The sequence below is a fragment of the Leptopilina heterotoma genome, unplaced genomic scaffold, assembly GCF_015476425.1.
Source record: "Leptopilina heterotoma isolate Lh14 unplaced genomic scaffold, ASM1547642v1 Lhet_6, whole genome shotgun sequence".
Lineage (NCBI taxonomy): Eukaryota > Metazoa > Arthropoda > Insecta > Hymenoptera > Figitidae > Leptopilina > Leptopilina heterotoma.
In genome coordinates this window covers 3,630,829-3,651,261 of record NW_025111137.1, presented here as the reverse complement: position 1 = coordinate 3,651,261, position 20,433 = coordinate 3,630,829, and the positions used below count along the sequence as shown (strand labels likewise).

General features: G+C 34.8%; 1 protein-coding gene and 1 long non-coding RNA gene across 4 annotated transcripts in view; one reads left to right on the top strand and one right to left on the bottom strand.

The window, feature by feature from the left end:
- LOC122509207 (arrestin domain-containing protein 17-like) overlaps positions 1–20,433 on the top strand; it is a 61,331-nt gene that overhangs the window by 18,518 nt on the left and 22,380 nt on the right. The window lies entirely within an intron of this gene.
- Positions 18,879–20,213, bottom strand: LOC122509210. The gene is made up of 3 exons (XR_006302329.1): positions 19,575–20,213; positions 19,265–19,489; positions 18,879–19,186 (listed from the first exon to the last, which is right to left on the bottom strand). It is a non-coding gene; the product is annotated as an uncharacterized LOC122509210 (long non-coding RNA).

Sequence of the window (20,433 nt, the reverse complement as noted above, 5' to 3'; positions counted from 1 at the left end):
TTGAATTTTTTCGTGTTTTTAACTGATCATCTTTTATAAATCTATTATTTTTAATAATTTTTGAAAAAGCTCTTTAAGAATTTTCAAATTCATTTCTTTACAAAATTTCCATTATTTGTAAATTCTTCAACTAAAGATATTAGAAAATAAAAACTTTAAATAATTTCAAAAAAAATCCGCAATTCAAGTTTCTCAAAAAAAATTGATTCTACAATATTGTTAGTTCAAATTATGAAAATTTCAAATTTTTAAAGATTTTAATCTAAAACGTTTTCAAAATTTAATTATTTTTAAAAACCAACGCTTTCAATATTCAATTATAATATAAAATATTAACGGAAATTCATTTCTAAATCAATGATTATTAGAAAATTTATCTAGAATCCAATTATTTAAATACAAAAATAACAATTTATTGGATAATAAATTGTTTAACACATTGGATGTGGCGAGGACGGTGGAAATAATGACGCCCAGTAAAAAAAGTATTGAGTGGAGCGTTTAGGAATTGAATAAAAACCGTATTGAGACGTTTGACTCAATCTTTTTTTCATCCGCCGAATACGGTCTTATTTTAGCATTAAAATTAAAATCACATGAGCAGAGAACACTTTATAAATTGAAAGTACAATTGTCCTGGAATGTAACAATGCCGATTTCGATAAGAAATAGTGAATATTTGTTAAAAATTGGTAAAAGCAAAGTTTGACAAGCGCGACTGAATTTACCATGTGAATAAATGAAGTGGTAAGTTTGAATAAACTGAAAGAAATCTACTGATACAGACTGAAAGTTCCTAGAGAATTGTGGTAAATTCAACAAAACAATGAAATTTCATTGTCTTGTTTAATCTATTTGAATTTGACACAATTCTCTAGGAACTTACTGTCGGTAACAGTAGATTTCTTTTAGTCCATTTAAACTTACCACTTCATTTATTCACATGGTAAATTCAGTCGCGCTTGTCAAACTTTGCTTTTACCAATTTTTAACAAATATTTACTGTTTCTTATCGAAATCGGCATTTTTACATTCCAGGACAATTGTGCTTTCAATTTATAATGTGTACTCTGCTCATGTGATTTTAATGTTAAAATAAGACCGTACGTCGGCGGATGAAAAAAAGATTGAGTCAAACGTCCCAATACGGTTTTTACTCCAATCCGTATTGGCTCAGAGCTTCACTCAATTCCTAAACGCTCCACTTAATACTTTTTTTACTAGGCGCAGCATTGGAGTTTATAGTGGACGAAGTAAAGGATAAACCAGTATTGGGGTGTGGCGTTAAAGAGGAAAAAGAGGATCCAGCAATGGGGTCTTGATCTACATTAATTCTTCTAACAGCTCTTACAACCTGTTTCAGACTTTTCTTCAAGCTACAGGTAAAAGAAAATTTCAGGTTTATACTTGAAGTCCCTATAATACTTCTCTTTTTCTTCTTCTTTAATTTGTTCACGCAATTTCGATAGCATGAACAACTCTATGCAGCGTTCGTATTCCCTGTAAAAAAAAGTATTGGGAGGTACGGGATTCCGTATTGCAAGTGCCAACCTGCCAATGCGGTATTCGCGAATTACCGCATTGGGTGTCGTGGTGAATACGGAAATCAAGGGGTCCCAATGCGGTGCCAGTTTTAAGCTTTAAAAAAACGAAAATACGTGACAGGAGGAAATAATTAGTGTCAGTGGAGAAATATGCGAGTTAAAGGAATGAGAAAATAATAATAGTGAGTGTAAAAATGAAATTTTAAGAAAAAAAGGTAAGTTGAACTGTCAAATATGGGCCCAATGCGGCATAGGCTGATTTCAATGCGCCACAGCAAAATCAACTTTGACTGGTTTGAATGGCGTGAAATAGGTAAACAAACATTTTCTAACACATTTGTCTCCGTACACAGACACTTTTCACTAAATCTGCCAACGTACAATTGGTAAGCATCTTCTAAATTACAATAATCGAAAATATTGTTTAGATTCATGCAGAAACGTGGTTATAAAATAAAAAATTGGAAAGTAATGTAATGCAAATCATATATCAGCTGGGACACTGTGTTCGCTCGATTCTCTCTGCTTGCTTCTGCCCTCTACTGGCGACTTGCACTATGTACCGATTGTGTACCGCATTGAAAGCAGCCTACGCCGCATTGGACTCATATTTGACAGTTCAACTTACCTTTTTTTCCTAAAATTTCATTTTTACACTCACTATTATTATTTTCTCATTCCTTTAACTCGCATATTTCTGCACTGACACTAATTATTTCCTCCTGTCACGTATTTTCGTTTTTTTTAAAGCTTAAAACTTGCACCGCATTGGGACCCCTTGATTTCCGTATTCACAACGACACCCAATGCGGTATTTCGCGAATACCGCATTGGCAGGTTGGCACTTGCAATACGGAATCCCGTACCTCCCAATACTTTTTTTTACAGGGTTTTTTTGAAGAATTTAAAATGCGACAAATTGTGGTAGTTGGTTGCCTCCAGTATTAACTTCAATCTTCTCGTCACAAAGACTTCATTTTTATCTACTCTTATGTGTAGAATTTTATTACACTTCAAGACATACTATAGTATGTACAAATTTTCAATAGAGATCATCATCTGACCCAGTTTCACTCTCCTCCTTCTCTTCGAACAATGTCGCCATTGTCAAATTCTTAATTGGTTATAGCCCATGATTATACAGCTGTTTATAAAAATTTGACGTCATCCAACGTGTTTCACTCATTTTTATCGTCGTTAATTTTTTTGGCGTAGAAACAGGACAATTAACTGAAGCAGAATAATTGCCATCTTCGTCCACCCTTTTTTGGGACGAAACGTTTAATAATTTATGTTTATAGTTACGTTTAATGTAACTATTTACGTTTTCTTCTAAGGTGGCCTTTAGAATGTCCACAAAAAATGGGAGTTCTTCTCCTGTGCCATCAGCTGTTGTTGGAGAGGACGAATATGAGCACGCTGGATGTGTCGAGAACGTTGAAGTAATGACGCAGCATTGGCGTCTGGCGTAGATGAAGTAAAGGATGAACTAGTATGGGGGTGCTGCGTTGAAGAAGAAAACATGCATCCAGAAATGGGATCTTGGCTTATATTCATCCTTTTAGCAGCCTTTACAACCTGGTCCAGGTTTCTCTTTAATCCGTATGAGATAATAAATGTCTCTGGTTCATTCTTGTAAACCCCATAATAATCCTCTTTATCTTCATCTTCAATGAGTCTATGCAATGTTGATCGCATAAATTCCTCAATGCAATTGCGATTGCATGAACTCCTCGATGCAGCGCTTGTCTTTTTTTAAAAGATTTTAGATGCGACAGATTGTCGTAGTTGGTTGTCTACAGTATTAATTTTAGCATTTCTGGCACAACGACTCCATTTTGATGCAAAATGCTCCATAAATCCATCATTTGCAAGAAATGAAAATCTAATTAATTAATTAATTATAAAAACAAAATTTAAAAAAATTTGTAAACATAATTGAATTTCTGCGAAGAATTTTATTACACTTCAAGAAATACTATAGTATGTACTTATTTTCAATAGGTATCATCATCTGACCCAGTTTCACTCTCCTCTTTCTCTTCGAGCAATGTCGCCATTGTCAAATTCTTAATTGGTTTTAGCCCATAATTATCCAGATGTTTATAAAAATTTGACGTCATCCAACGTGTTTCACTCATTTTTATCGTCCTTAATTTTTTTAGCGTAGGAACAGGACAATTAACTGAAGCAGAATAATTGCCATCTTCCTCCACCCTTTCTTGGGACGAAACGTTTAATAATTTATGTTTATAGTTACGTTTAATGTAACTATTTACGTTTTTTTCTAAGGTGGCCTCTAGACTGGCCACAAACAATGGGAGTTCTTCTCCTGTGCCATCAGCTGTTGTTGGAGAGGACGAATATGATCACGTTTAATGTGGCGTAGATGATGAAAATCATATATAGCAGTATTGGCGTTTGGCGTCGACGATGCAAATAAAGCAGCATTAGGTTGCGGCGCCTAAAAAGAAAAAGAGCAGCTAGCATTGGGGTCTTGACTTACGTTGATTGTTTTCACAACTCTTACAACCTGTTCCAAACTTTTCTTCAAGCAGCAGGTGAAAGAAAATGTCTCCGGTTTTTCCTTGAAGACCCCATAATATTCCTCTCTTTCTTCTTCTGTAACTACACAGAGAGAAATTTCTGCTAATACTTACCGTGATGTCATCTGAAACTGTGTTCAAAGTTCATTCTGGCAGTTTTTACTGTGCTACCTCCACAATCTGTAATGCAAAATTATAGAGAGAGCACAGTAAAAACTGCCAGAATTCACTTTGTATTTTTCCTTTTTTGTATTTATCTGTATTTTTTGTATTTTTCCGTATTTTTTTAAATTTCTTTTTATTTTTCAGTATTTTTTCGTACTTTTCGTTTTCGTATTTTTTTATAAATAATAAAATATGCACAAGAATTCAACTTTTAACATTTTTTAGGGTTGCGTACACCTACGGTGTATCGGCGGAACCCTATTGGTGAGACTCTTGTGTCCGTATCCAAATCGTGTCCCCCCTAGCGGCTAAACTATTTGACCTAAAGAGCTTAAATTTGGTCCAGATATGTATTTTTACTCGTAGATTACTTCTGAGAAGACCGGACTTTCCGCAACCTTTTATACTGACAACAGACGCTTCAGGTTTCGCAATAGGAGGGATTTTATCGCAAGGAGTGATTGGAAAAGACCAACCAGTCGCATACACGTCAAGAACTTTAAATGAATGCGAAAGAAAATACGACACGTACGAAAAGGAAGCCTTGGCCATCATATATAATGTGCAACATTTTCGTCCATACCTTTATGGTAGAAAATTTACGCTAGTTACGGATCACAAACCATTAGTTTGGTTTCAAAATTCTAAAGATTCCTGCTCCAGAGTAACAAAATGGAAGCTGAAACTAGCGGAATATGATTTTAATGTAGTCTACAAGGCAGGCAAAACAAATGTCAATGCCGATGCCTTATCCAGAAATCCGGTTATAGATATTATTGAAGAAAAAGTACAAGCAATAAAAAAAGAAAAAATGGAAGAAACTCAGGAAATCCAAGAAAATATAATTAAATGTGTGCAAGAAAAAATTGAAAAATATATACATTGTGTAGCAAATGAAACTAAATACTACTTGAATTCGGAGATAATAAGAAATCTCCATGATATCAAAAAAATATTTAAGGACAATGAATCCTATGAAAATTCAGAAATATTAAGAATTCTTCGATCTATTAAAAAATTATTTGAGGACAATGAATCCTATATGCATTTGGAGATAAGAAAAAGGCTCCAATCTATTGAAAGAATGTTTAAGGACAAAGAATCCTATTTGAATTTGGAGATAAGGAAAAGTCTCCCATCTATTGAAAAAATATTTAAGGACAATGAATCCTACATGAATTTGGAGATAAGAAAAAATCTTTCATCTATTGAAAGAAATTATTGTACAAGTAAAGAAACTTGTAATGTCATAACAAGAAATCAAAGGAAAATACAAGAAAATGATAATCAAGAAAAGAAAATACAAGAAAAGGAAAATGAAGAAATCGAAGAAATTGAAAATGAAGAAATAAAAGTACATAAAACAAATAAATGAGACAGACCGAAGAAACATAGCACACGTTTGAATGCCTCCTTTTTCAAGAAGAAAAGGGGAAGACCGAAAAAGGTATGTAATACAAATAATAAAAGAAAAGAAAAATTTTACAATGAAATTATTCCTGACGAAATTGAGTCAGATCCTGAGTACATTAAAGAAAAATCAACATTAAAGAAACACGAAGAAATTGACCAAGGCTACGAAAATTCGAATTCTAAAGAATCATCTGATGAAGAAGATAACTTAGTGGAAAATAAAAACTGTGAAAATTTAAATAATAAACAAGAAAAATATATTATTGATTGTAGAGACCAATTACCAATGCGAAGAGAAAATCTAACCTATTTTCTTTCAGTTAATGGCGATCCTCGAGATAACGGCTGCAGATCATTAGCTAAACGCGAAAAATTACCAAATTTTGGTAAACTTTAACTAGGTATAGCAGAAAAAATAAAGAGAGGTATATATTACCATATTGCTCTTCCAATAGAAAATGAAATAAAAGAAAATTTATCTGATACAATAAAAAGAATTAAATCTACAATTATTTCAATAAAAAACTCATGTGAAGAATTAAAATTGAAAAGTATCAGTATTGCAAAAACAGCCCAAACAAACAATGTAACTTGGGACGAAATCCTATCAATGATAAAATTAATTTTTGAAAATTCATTTGTAATAGTTGTTGTATGTAATGGATATACAAAATATACTACTAAAGAAGAATATATGCAGTTAATCGAAGAAGCTCACTCAAGCTCAGTTGGAGGACATAAAGGTGTAACCAAAACTTATGGTCAAATTCGTCAAAATTATTATTGGGAAAATATGAAAAATAATATTCAAAGTTGTCTACAATGTTAATTAAAAAAGTTAGTTAGAATTAAAACAAAAGATCCAATGATTATTACAGATACACCAGGTACAGCATTTGAAAAAATCGCAATGGACATCGTTGGTCCATTACCAAAAACCAAAAACGGTAGTGAATATATATTAACAATACAAGACAACTTAACGAAATATTCATTAGCAATCGCACTTCCAAATCATCAAGCAAGTACAATAGCTGATGCATTTATTAAAAGATTTATTTGTATTTTTGGATCACCCAAAGGAGTGTTAACGTTTTAGGAGAATATTTAAAACAATTTATAAATAAAAATGAAGAATGGGACGATTGGTTAAAATTAGCTATATTCTTGTTTAATACAAGTATTCATGAAGGGACAAAGTGTACTTCATACGAATTAATTCTTGGGAAATTAGCACGATTACCGTCAAGCGATCCGCCACTTGAACACGAAAAATTAGAAACTTACGACCATTATTTAACAGATTTAATAACAAGACTTCATGAAATGAGAAACATCGCTAGAGAAAATTTGATTTTAGCAAAAGAAAAGTCAAAAATCTATTATGATAAAAATTGCAATCCATAAAATCTTAAACTCGGAGATGAAGTATTTTTATTACACGGGGGAAAAATTTATAAATTTGCTAATTAATATACAGGTCCACACAAAATACTAGAAATTTTAAACAAAGTGTTCTGTAGAAGAACATTTCTGTACATTTTTTGTTGGATCATAGTATAATTACTGTTATAAAACCAAATTGCTAAAAAGGATAATCCTTCTAAGCTAGAAACTTGCTTAAGAAGCACGTTTTTGTAACATCTGTAATTTTATTATATATTATTCCAACTCTGTTAAATTATATTGAGGCTAACTAGTGGACTTTTCAGACACTTTTCTGGGCCCTACCATAAACCAGGTCGTCAGACTCAAACTTATCTGATTTTAAGACCGATATTTTCGAACTAGACCTATCTGGTCATTAGACCCTTCAATGCTATAAAAAATGGTCATTTTTACCCTACCCTTTCCATGTATGTACCCCACTACTTATTTTTGCAATACTACACCAACTCCTCTATAAGAAAACTCAAAAATAACTAGTCGTGTTCGAACTGGCACAAATGTAATTCGACGCGATCAGCTCCAATCAAAGAATGAGCAAATTTGTATTCAAATAAACACCTTATCCCTATATTTAAAATAAATTATTAAATTATATAAACCGTAATGTACGCCTTATCATTTCAATTCTAAATTTTACCATACCACAAAACACAGAGGAAACGTTAAAATACAAGTTTTGTATTGTTTTTTGTATTGTTTTTTGTTTAAAAATAAACAAAAGATAGTACATGTAAATAAACTTAAACTTTCACATATTAGTCAAGAAGAATAAGAAAGAAGTTATACTAAAATAAGTATAATCTGTTTCCAGATATGGAAACCGGAATAAGGAAAATACTACAACTATGCTTATTATTTATCATAATAAGTCTATCCAACGCATGTATAGGATTTGACTGTGGTTCAACAGAACCTACCCAGTAAAAAAAGAAGTATTGAGTGGAGCGTTTAGGAATTGAGTGAAGCTCTGAGCCAATACGGATTCGAGTAAAAATCGTGTTGGGACGTTTGACTCAATCTTTTTTTCATCCGACGAATACGGTCTTATTTTAGCATTAAAATTAAAATCACATGACCAGAGTACACATTATAAATTGAAAGCACAATTGTCCTGGAATGTAAAAATGCCGATTTTGATAAGAAACAGTAAATATTTGTTAAAAATTGGTAAAAGCAAAGTTTGACAAGAGCGACTGAATTTACCATGTGAATAAATGAAGTGGTAAGTTTAAATGGACGAAAAGAAATCTACTGTTACCGACAGAAAGTTCCTAAAGAATTTTAAAACAATGAAATTTCATTGTTTTGTTGAATTTACCACAATTCTCTAGGAACTTTCTGTCGGTAACAGTAGATTTCTTTTAGTCCATTTCGTCCATTTAAACTTACCACTTCATTTATTCACATAGTAAATTCAGTCGCGCTTGTCAAACTTTGCTTTTACCAATTTTTAACAAATATTCACTGTTTTTTATCGAAATCGGCATTTTTACATTCCAGGACAATTGTGCTTTCAATTTATATTGTGTACTCTGGTCTTGTGATTTTAATTTTAATGCTAAAATAAGACCGTATTCGGCGCATGAAAAAAAGATTGAGTCAAACGTCCCAATACGGTTTTTACTCGAATCCGTATTGGCTCAGAGCTTCACTCAATTCCTAAACGCTCCACTCAATACTTCTTTTTTTACTGGGTAACATAACGACTCTATCATTAAAACAAGTAGGAGATTGCGATATTTAAAAAAACCTGTAACAACTGAACAGAGTTACGTACAATTAATACAACTAAGTGGTACTACAAAAAGTAAAGTTATTCAGTGTAAAATCAGAATCAGCCGTCATATTGAACACTGTGGAATGTTTTCACACTCGTCAGCTGTTAGTAACGGGCAAGGAATATACATTCATGAAGTATCTTATGATGTATGCAACACAATTCATAAAACGGGAATTTTTACGCCTACTATTAACACAAAATTTGCCGATTTAAAAATGAACTCTACTAATTACCGTAGTATAACCCTAGCAGGATCAGTAAATCAAGATGGATATTGTGATGGAGAATCTTATAGTGACGTCTATGGCTCATGGAAAGATGTAATAGTACAAGCATCGTATGAGATAACCTTACAAGAATATTTTGCGACAGTCAATTTAGAAACGGACAAAATTCATTTACAGTCGGGAACAGTTTGTAGTTTATCAGAATCAAAATGTATAGATAGGGAAAATGGAAATACATTTTGGGGACGCATTAATCTTCCACAAATCCCATTTGACCTAAAAACAAGTAACCGAAATTCACTTCGCCGAATCACCAGTTGCCATAAGATATATGTTATTAGAATTATTATTTAATCTAATTTTCATTTTCCCGATGATTCATTTGCTCTAATTTTTATTTTGCAGATATATTCTTTAACAGAGATTTCGTTAGTCCAAAAAAACATTTGACCTAATTTTCATTTGTCCAGTTAATTGTTTGGACTAATTTTCGATTTTCCGATATTTCATCTGTTATAATTCCTATTTTTCTAAATCATTAATTAAAATTTGTTTTTATTCGAAATGTTTTTTAACCTAAATATCAATTGCTCTAAATGTAATGAGTTATAAATTTCATTTAATCGAAATGTCATTCGTTATAATTACACATATATCAAACAAATTTTTCGAATTTTTGTCAATTCGACGTTTTGACGATTCGACGAATAGACATTTCGACGTTTTGAACATTCGACGAACTGACAATTAGATGTTCTGAGCATTCGACGATTTGACAATTGAATAAAAGAACAATATGTCACAAAAACATAAGGTAGAAATAGATTTATGTCAAACAATTAATATAACAATTTAAAATTAGGTGAAATAATGTTTCGGCTAAACAAAAGTAATGTTAAATCATCTTTCTGATAAATAAACATTCGGCTGAATGCTACTTCGAGGTAAGTGAATTTCTGTTAAATAAACATTAGAGCAAATAGGATATAGTGTATATGACAATTCTGTAGAAAGTAAATACTGGTAAATAATTATTCGAGACGATGGTAATTATAACGAATGACATTTCGATTAAATGAAATTTATAACTCATTACATTTAGAGCAATTGATATTTAGGTTAAAAAACATTTCGAATAAAAACAAATTTTAATTAATGATTTAGAAAAATAGGAATTATAACAGATGAAATATCGGAAAATCGAAAATTAGTCCAAACAATTAACTGGACAAATGAAAATTAATAACAACATATATCTTATGGCAACTGGTGATTCGGCGAAGTGAATTTCGGTTACTTGTTATTAGGTCAAATGGGATTTGTGGAAGATTCATGCGTCCCACATTTTGGATTGCTATACCAGAAGATGTTTGTAACCTCAGAAATTACGAAGTAATTTATGAAAAAATAGCAAATAAAACATATGAAATAGGCAGCAATGAAAAAGGTAAAGAAATACTATACTCTTTAGTGAGTCAAGATATAACATTTGCATTAGCTGAAAAATCAAGGGAAATGATTTGTGGGTATATCTATATAAGAACTGAACATCCTAAATTAATTATTCTAGAAACAAGGGCAGGTGGATCACCTTTAAGTAACAAAAAACCGTTAGTTCAAAACATGGATATGTTTTCTTATGTAAATACGAAATTTATTTACGTTGAACGCCATATAAGAAAAGAAATGTATGAATTGTATTACGACGTACTAACAAAAATATGCCTATTAGAACAAGAAGTGTTAAGAAATGCTTTAGTCCTAGCAACTCAAGCTCCCGATTTATTTGCATACCATCTAATGAAAAAAGAAGGGTACATGTCAGTCTTAGCAGGCAAAGTTATTCATATAATCAAATGTATACCAGTTGAAATTAACTTAAGGGTTATATTCACAAAAAGACTTAGAAAAATTAAGAAATAATATTATGCTACCAGCAGAGAAGCCCATAATTTTAAATACCCTCGCAAGAGGAATAATAGGACAAACTATACATGCATGAGGGAAAATCTGGGTTACATTTACTAGTTTCGGAACTGTAAGCGAAGGATTTATAGGCATAATAATAGAAATGAAAACAATCAAATTTATCGCTGACACCTTTATACATGGATATGCATTATATAGTGTGTTTGGATGGTCCCTACACCTTTTAAGTTCCATATGGGACTCAGAAACTAATGTATTATTACATTTAGGAACGGCCCCCAAGACTCCACCAACACCAAATCAAAACAACCAAGAAGGAAACAAAGCTTCAGCCCCTATAGAAGAAATTAACCTGCTGCAGAAAAAAGAAGGTAATAAAAACAACGAAGAAGTAATTCAATTGTACCCACAACTACATAACAATTCAACAACCTTCCGATTATAAGATGGCAACTACCTTTCTAAATATACTAAATACCTTATTAAAAGAAAACACGAAAGACGACCTCCTAATTAATTCAAATTATCAAGCACCAGCGGACGCCATTAATCAACCTTAATATGTTACAGAAATGAAATATAAAAATTTTATAATTTGTAGTGCAAGTGACAATCTAGAGTTATCAAGAGAAAATGCAGCGTATCGTTTAGTTGAAAAATTAACCAATGGGGAAAATGCATTTTTGAAAAAAGCAACAGTGTCATTTAAAATAAGACTTATTCAAAAACTAAATGATTACTGTTATAAAAAAGAAATGGGTATTCCGAAATTCTCATTATTTAAAACAAACGTATCAGAAACTACAATAAATTGGTTAGCAATTTGCACTGCAGGAAAAATAAAAAAACAGCTATATAAAGTGACATTGTAACAGCAAAAACAATATCAGCATTAATAACTTTAGCAACTTTACATAATATAGAAAATTACAGTAATTCTCTTGAACACATGATAAATAAATCTTTTGAAAAAATGACAGTCGTGAATGAAAAGAAAAATTCTTTTAAAAGTAGAAATCTTCCTTCGACTTCCTCATCCTACAAAAATGAAAAAAAGAAAAGTTTTAAAAAATGTACTTTTTTCGGACATCGCAAACAGAACAATTATCATAATATATAAAAATAATTATACTTGATTCTGTTTCAGAAATGAAGATTAAAAATAAAATGATCTTATTAATCTTTGCCTTTTTGATAGGAATAAACAAAGGCACATTTCAAATCATACCACAAGATGTTCTATTTACGCAATCACCAGGATTATATTATGAACCTCTTAAAAATATAAAATTTCCTATTGGTAAAGTAAATCAACTTGAATATAAAATAAAAAAATTTGAAGCAATAATTTATGAAACAAAGAAAATTATAACTGAAACAACAGAACCAGCATAAAAAACAGGCATATTTAACTTCATTGAAAAAAAGGAAACAATTAATAATATCACAATGAAAACTACAAATAAAAATACATTTATGCAACAAATTTTTATTTTAGGTCCTCCTAATCCAAACGACATATACGAACAATTATATTGAATCGAAAAATACATTAGAACATTACAAAATATACAAGAACTTCTTGTAGCTTCAATGAATAATAAATGGCATCAATCCATTCCATTTGAAAAAGATTTGCTAAACTATACCATAAATACTAAAACTCTTTTAAAATTTTTAAAAGTCGAACCTTTCAATTCAAATAAAAATTTATTTATTGTATACTCATTTCCAAAACAAATATCAGAAAGCTTTAAATTATTAAAAATTTATTCATATCCAATGTTTTATAATGAATCTTTTATTTCTATAAAAGTAGACTCTCAAATAATAGGTCTTTCCGAAGACAATATGTAAAAATCTTAAAGAAAAATTCACACCATTTATTAATCACGCTAAATTAAACCCAACTTGTGAATCCAATATATTAATTAATTCAATGTATCACAACTGCAAGTTTATTAGTTCAAATGAATTCCCATTCTTTTTTTTTTTTTTTGCTTAGGGACTTTTGGGAAATCTGCCTACAGATACCTTGGATTCCGCACTCCAAGGTTATGTGAGGTTGGTGTGATAAAACAAAAGGAGATAAAAAAAGAAAAATAAATATATAAAATAGTCAATTTAATAAACTGGCGACCTACTGCCAGCCCGACCCACTAAAACCCGTAACCCTTCTTCTGGAGCCCTTTACCCTCCCTCGGAACTGTCGTAAGACTTTAGCCTTCGAGGGTGGCGCTCCAACTCTGTCGCTAATGCGACTTTCTGCTTTTCTCTGCGGTTAACCTGCGTCCATAGTTAAAAAAAATTTAAACTATTTCAAAGTATAAGCGGAATTTACAGCACAACAATAAAAAAGCAAATTCTAAAAAGTGTAAAAAGTCAAAAGATAAAAGTACAAACGGATATATAAAAAAAATAAAAAATAAACGCGTATAAAACATTGAAAACATAAAACTGTACAAAGATGAATAAAAAACACAAACAATTAAAAAATGTATAAAGACAAATAAATCACAAAATAAATTAATAAAAAACAAACGTACAAAATTAAAAGCTGTTTAAATTACGCTTTTTGGCGGCCGTCGAGATCCTTCCTCGACATAACCGAGATTATGAAGTTCTCGACTTGCCGCCAAGTCTCTTCCGACTGGGTCATCAGCGATACCATGTTATCCGGTGTAACTTGACTATTTACACCTTCGAACATGGCCCGCCTCTCCAAGTCCCATTTTCTGCATGAGAAGAGGGTGTGCTCCGCGTTGTCCTCAGGGAACTGGCAATATGCACACACCTCGTCCTCCCGTAATTTAAAGCGACACAGGTACGAGTTAAAACACCCGTGACCTGTGAGCGCCTGAGTCAAATAATAGGAAACCTGACCGTGTTTCCTATTTATCCAGGTGGCGAGTGCCGGGATAAGGCGATAAGTCCATCGACCTTTTTCCTCACCATCCCATCTTTCTTGCCATCTTTCTATGAGCCTGTGCCTCGCTTCTTTGCGGATCAGGCCCTTGCTTGGTCTTATTTCCTCATCTAAGGAACTTTTTTCTTTAGAAAAGAGAAACATTTCTTCCCTTTCCCTCGCCAAAAGATCTGCTGGCGGGACACTTGCAAGGACCTGCACAGCACTCGTAGATACCGTCTTATATGCAGAGATGATACGCGTTGTTATCGATCTCTGCGCCAACAGTATCTTTTCACAGATGGTCACACATCTTTTGCACCTCAGGGATGGGGCCCACGCTGGTGCTGCATAGAGCATTTTAGCGTGGGCGACACTTGCCACCAGTCTCCGTTTGTGTTCACAGGATCCGCCTACATTTGGCATTAACCGTGAAAGATTAGCCGCACACTCGATCGCCTTATTTGACGCCGTAGCCATGTGGTGGTGGAAGTTTAACCTTCCATCCAACTCCACACCAAGATATTTAATTTGCTTACTCCACTTGACCTCGAATCCGTCTATCACGATTCGTGGGAGCTCATAACCACGTCTGTCTGTGACCAGCAGTGCCTCGGTCTTTTCCAGGGCCATTTCAAGACCTCTGGTATCCAGCCAGCTTTTTGCAAGTCGCAGACATTCGTTCACCAATGTCCCAAGAGCCTCCTCACTTTCGGCAGTGCACACGAACAACGCGTCGTCCGCAAAGCCGATGATCACCGCACCTTCGGGTAGATCCATTCGCAGAAAATCATCGTAAGATACATTCCATACAAATGGACCCACCCTCGAGCCTTGAGGAGCCCCACGCTGCATCTCTTCCTTGAGAGTGCAGGTGTCTCCCTCATATATAACCCACCTGTCGCTAAGATAATTATCCATTATCCGCAACAAGTAGGGCGGCCTGTTTTTCTTTTCCATCGACTCGATGAGATCTTTCCATCTTGCGGAATTAAACGCGTTGCGTATGTCAATTGCTACCAACGCGCAGAAGCTCTTCTTTTTTCCGGGTCCCAACTTGTTTTTTCTTGCTTTGGCTATGTCCACAACTGCCTGGATGGCATCAACTGTGGACTTGCCTTTACGGAAACCAAATTGGTGATCCGATAGACTATTCTCTCCGGTCAAGTGGCTTTGCATTCTCTGCAAAACCATATCCTCTAGAAGTTTACCCATCGTATCTAGCAGGCATATAGGCCTGTATGATGAGACTTTATCTAGAGGTTTTTCACCTTTCCTCAGGAGGACTAACCTCTGTCGCTTCCAGTCGCGGAAGAACTCTCCTCTCTCAAGGCAAAGATTGAAGCATCGAAGCAGAATCTGGGGTGAAGTGTCGATTACCAACTTTAGGATCTCGTTACTTATCCCATCGATTCCAGGCGCCTTGCCTGTTTTCAATCTTTTGCCTGCTTTTTGCAGTTCACTAAGTGTGAAGAGTTCTTCCTCTTCGACTTTGCAAAAACTCCAGTCCCTTCTAAGGTATGGTTTTGCAGGAGGAAACAAAGAACTTATTATCTTTCTGACCCAATCGGGATTGTCCAGGCCTGGGGTCTTTTGCCTCGTCACTATTTTCTTAGTCACGATTTTAAAAGCCAGACCCCATGGGTTCTTATCGACTTCCTCGATTAGGTCCTTCCAGCTACGGCGTCGCGACTTGCGGATCTCTTTCTTGAGGTCCTTTTTCGCCTCCTTGAAAGCCTCTTTCAGCAAGGGATCTCCCTTAGATCGGGTATATGTCCTTCTTGCTTTGAGGCATTCCTTTCTCAAGGAGGCTAGCTCCTCTGACCACCAGTGCAAGGATTTTCTTACGGGAGTGGCGCCTTTGCGTGGCATTGACGCATTGCAAGCGGTGACTATCATGTTCCTCACCGCTCGCACCTCCCCATCCAGACTGCTCGGCCTCTTCACCCAGCCCAAGTCCTCAATTAAAAGGGCTTCTCTTAGGGACCGGCCGAACTTTTCCTTGTCGAGTCTCTTCATATTCCACGAGGAGGTTTTGCGACTAGGAGCATCCTGTCTTTTTCCTCCTCGTGTGTCTCCCATCGAGACTGAGAACTCAATGTACTGGTGGTCACTTGCGGTATATTCCTCAAAGACCCGCCAGTCGGTTATGCGGCTAAATAGTTTAGACGATGCGATTGTTAGATCTATAATTGATCCGATCGCACCTCGTCTAAAAGTCCATGTATTGCCTCGGTTTACTGCCAATAAGTCGTTTCTGGAGATCATTTCTCCAATACGAATTCCTCTCTTGTCGAGTCTCGTCTCACCCGACTCTGGCGACTTTGCGTTAAAATCACCAGTGATGATGACATCCAGCCTGGATTCTGTGAGGCTCGCTTCTAGGTCTTCGATATTGGCTTCGAAGTTTGTCAGTGGGTCGTTGGGTGAGAAGTAGCAGCTATACATACTTATATTAGCCACCTCTATCCACACGAACCCACTGCTCGTCTCCAGAAACTTGTCAACCCGCAATTTTGGGTTGCACAGCTTTATGGCGGCTCTCTTCGCCTTATCCTGATACCAAGGGGCGAGGTCGCTTCCTTGATACTGCTCACTGCAGAACAGGATATCGACCTCATTTTCCCTTGCTGTTTGCATTAGGAGCAACTGTGCATCCTTACTTGTATGTAGGTTGACCTGCAAAAATTTTAAGGATTTGCCCTTTTAATCTTTTGCAGTTCTTCTCTGTAAACCGGGCAGGCTCTCTTTCCGGAATCGTGATCCGTCTCTGGCTTCCCCAGGTCCAAGCATGTAAGGCACTTCGGCTTAACTTTACAGCTCTTCGCGAGGTGTCCCTCTCCGCCGCATCTCCGACAGTTTTTACTTCTGTCGGGGCCTTTGCAGGTTCGGGTTGAGTGTCCGTATGCTAGGCACTTTTGGCACCTAGCTACTTCAACATGCTCGCGAATTGGAGCATTTATCCAGCCGATTTTTATTTTACCAAGCTTTAGCAGAGTGTTACTTTCTGCCTCTGTCAGACGTACCAGAGCAACCTTAGTTCCTCTGTAGCGCGGCAAAAGTCGACACTCCATCTTCAGGTCGGGTTTACCCAGCTTTTCTCTTAGTGCTGCAGTTACCTCATCCTCTGAGGTGGCTTCGTCCACATCCTTAATCTCTAGAGACCTTTTATTCACTAGAGGTGTGACCTCAGCTTTACCATGCAGGGCTGAAGACAGTGCATCTGCAAATTTTAAGGTCTCTCCGCCCTTTTTCACTATCACGAGAACCTCCTGTTTAAAAGTTCTCCTGATTTTCCGGATCACGGTACCCGTATCTTCTGGGTTTACCTTTGCTTTTATTAGCGGCAAAATACCCTCATAAAACTTTGGGTCGCTTGCCGTAATTTTAACAGCTTCCGTGCTCCTTAGCTTCAAAGGGGGCTTCGGAAGCTCTTTTTTCTCACCTGAGGGTTTCTCTTTTGGAGTCCGTTTCTTTTTGTTTTTAACAACTTTGAAACCGTCTCCATTGTCCGCTTCGTCCCTCAAGACGGGCCCAGCATACGACTTGCCAGGACTGTTTGAGGGCGCCTCTTTTGTTCCAACTAGCGACTCAGAACCAAGCTGTGGAGCCTCCTTTCGCTTAATTCTCTTCCCGCCTTGAGTCGCCCGTCGCGGACTCGCATCTGGGCTTGCACCTTCCCTGGGGCGTTTATTAACGCCTTTTGCCTTATTAGGACATGTCGTTGCGCCGTTCAGAGGTGCAGTAGTGCTCTCCGTCTGCTGTGGAGCTACCACAGTTGGGTGTTGCGGCTCTTGGTCTTTGAAGGGCTTGGGGATAAAACGTAAATTCTTACAGATTATGTCAAACGCACCTTCCAAAACCGTCACGCCATCCTGGATTTCACGACTGACGTTCTTTTGGCGCTTGAATCCTTGGCGCAAGCTTTTGAAAATTCCCGGAATAGCCAGGAACTGGTCTGAGACATTTGTCTCATAGATTATCGGCTGATTATTGTTTTGGCCCCCCCAAAATCCGTGGGGCCTGCGGCGGTGTTCGAAGAAACACCGTCGGGAGTATTGTCCCCTTTCGGGGTTCCTCCTTGCGGTAATTCATTGATATTATGATTCATAATCATATTTTTTTTTGTTTTTTAGAATCAGGGTACCACCCTGTTGGTTGTCCTTTAGTGAAAAGCCCCGCCACCACGGCAAGGTCTACCGAACATATCCAAGATGCCAGTCGTGTCTGGCAGCGAACCCACTTCTCCCAACTCATCAAAAAAATCAATCATGTCTGGCAGCGGACCCACTTCTCCCAGACCATCAAAGAAATCAATGATGTTCGGTAGTGGATCCACTTCTTCCGAGTACATCAAAGAAATCAATGACATTTGGCAGTGGATCCGCTTCTCCCAGCACGTCAAAGACATCGATGATGTTCGGTAGTGGACAACCCGGCGGGGGAATTCCCATTCTTAACACCATTACTAAAACATAACTTTTGGATATATATACTACTAAAGAATTTAAACAAATTGACATACAATGTTTTAAAAAATCTTTTACTAAATTATTGAAAAATAATGGAATTCTAATATTACCATCAGATTGTTCAATAAAAATAAATAATCAAACTTTAGCCATAGAAATAGAAGAAATGACTAACAGTAATTAATTTAATTACTATTATAATATTATATTTAAAGACAAAAAAACTGAAATTACAGAAACAAATGAATTACTGAGTGATTACGTAAAAAACGAGGTTTGTACAGAATTAATGGAAAAAGAAGTAAAAGGAAACAGAAACACAGAATAATAAAAGAAAATGAACATTATAATTTGTTTTTATTTTTCTTTTTTTAAAATTTTATTATATATACAATAATTATAATAAAACATGTCACTATCAAGGTCCAAAATACTGAAACAAAAAAAACACAAGTTTTTTTAGTTAAATGCATATAATAAACAAGAAAATAAGTTTTTAACACTTACACGATTCACCTGATGACCATTTATCATCCATTTCACACCTCCAGCAAAAAAAGGAGACCCCAAAAGATCTGTCGATTCCAACATGTGCCTTTTTAGATTAGAAAATCCTTCATTTATTGAGCAATAAAAATTAAGTTTCCACTCCATAGGAAGTTCCATGCGCATACGAAAAGTTTTCAAAGAAGTTCTCTTCTGTTTATAACCTAATAGTTGAAATTGCTCACTAAACCATTAATCATATTTGCACACCTGTAAAGAAATTAAAATAATAATAATAATTTAAACAATAGAAGAATTCATTTGACACAAGAATAAAAAAATACGTACTCGAATCATTGAGTCACCCACAAATTTTACTTTTCGATTATATAAAATAAAGATTTCTTCAGTGTCAAAACATTTGTCCAACAAAGATTTATGATCATTAATAATCGAATTCTTTTTCGCAGCAAACTCAGCAGGCAAAGTTATAGTAACACCTTCGTATTCAATTGTAGGCAACTTCTTAAGAATTCTTTTATTTCCCTCCCAGGATATAAGTTCTTCATCAACCTAAGTTATAAACAAAGATACAAAGTATGTAAACAAATAAAAATTATATATTTTAATAGTAAATAAATAAAAATAAGTGACTTACAATTTTAATCCTGTTGGACTCAAAAAAAAATACCTTCCCTCCAAATAAAATATGCCATCATGTCCATAAGCATTTAACTGTAGCAATATGGCAAATTTTATCAAATCAACGCAAGGTATCAAAGTCCACCAATCTCTCCCTCTATAATCTGTTCCATCATGAAAAATGACAAACGGAGCGGAACGTCCCTCTCTCGGATTCCAAATGTCAAACTCTTTCAGTGGTAAAATCAGTCTTTCAAAAACAGCCATCGAATTACAAGAATCCTTCGAATTGAATAAAGAAAACCAAATGCTTACCAATTTTAATTTATTGGTCATAACATAATTTTCAACCTTAACAGGAGGTGTATATTCAATATTAATATTGTCCTCCTCTTTTTTGACGTCATTGTCATCTCTTAAATTTTCAACAGACACATTATCCGAATCAATCTGTTCCTCTAAATGCTGCACACTCACAACAGCTACATTCACAACATTAGTCTCTAAATGTTTAGTAGGTACATTTTCAGCTTCACTATTTTCTTCTGAGTCAACAATGTTTAATTGTACTAAATTAGTACCTTTCTTTTTATAGCGCAGCGAAAAGTGATAAATAAAATTGTTGACTTTTTAGAAAAAAACTTTAAACAATCATGCTAAATTATAATACTTAATCAAAGCGAAAAATTTAAATGTATATTATAGTTTAATAATTACACATAAGTTATTAAACAAGAATGTTAAAAAAATTATATTTTTAAAACTAAAGAAAATATGTATAGGTGTCTTAACATTTTTTTAAAGTTACGGACAAAAAACTTTTTTTTACCAAATGAAAAATGCAAAAAATATATAGTTAAACTTTATAAATCTTG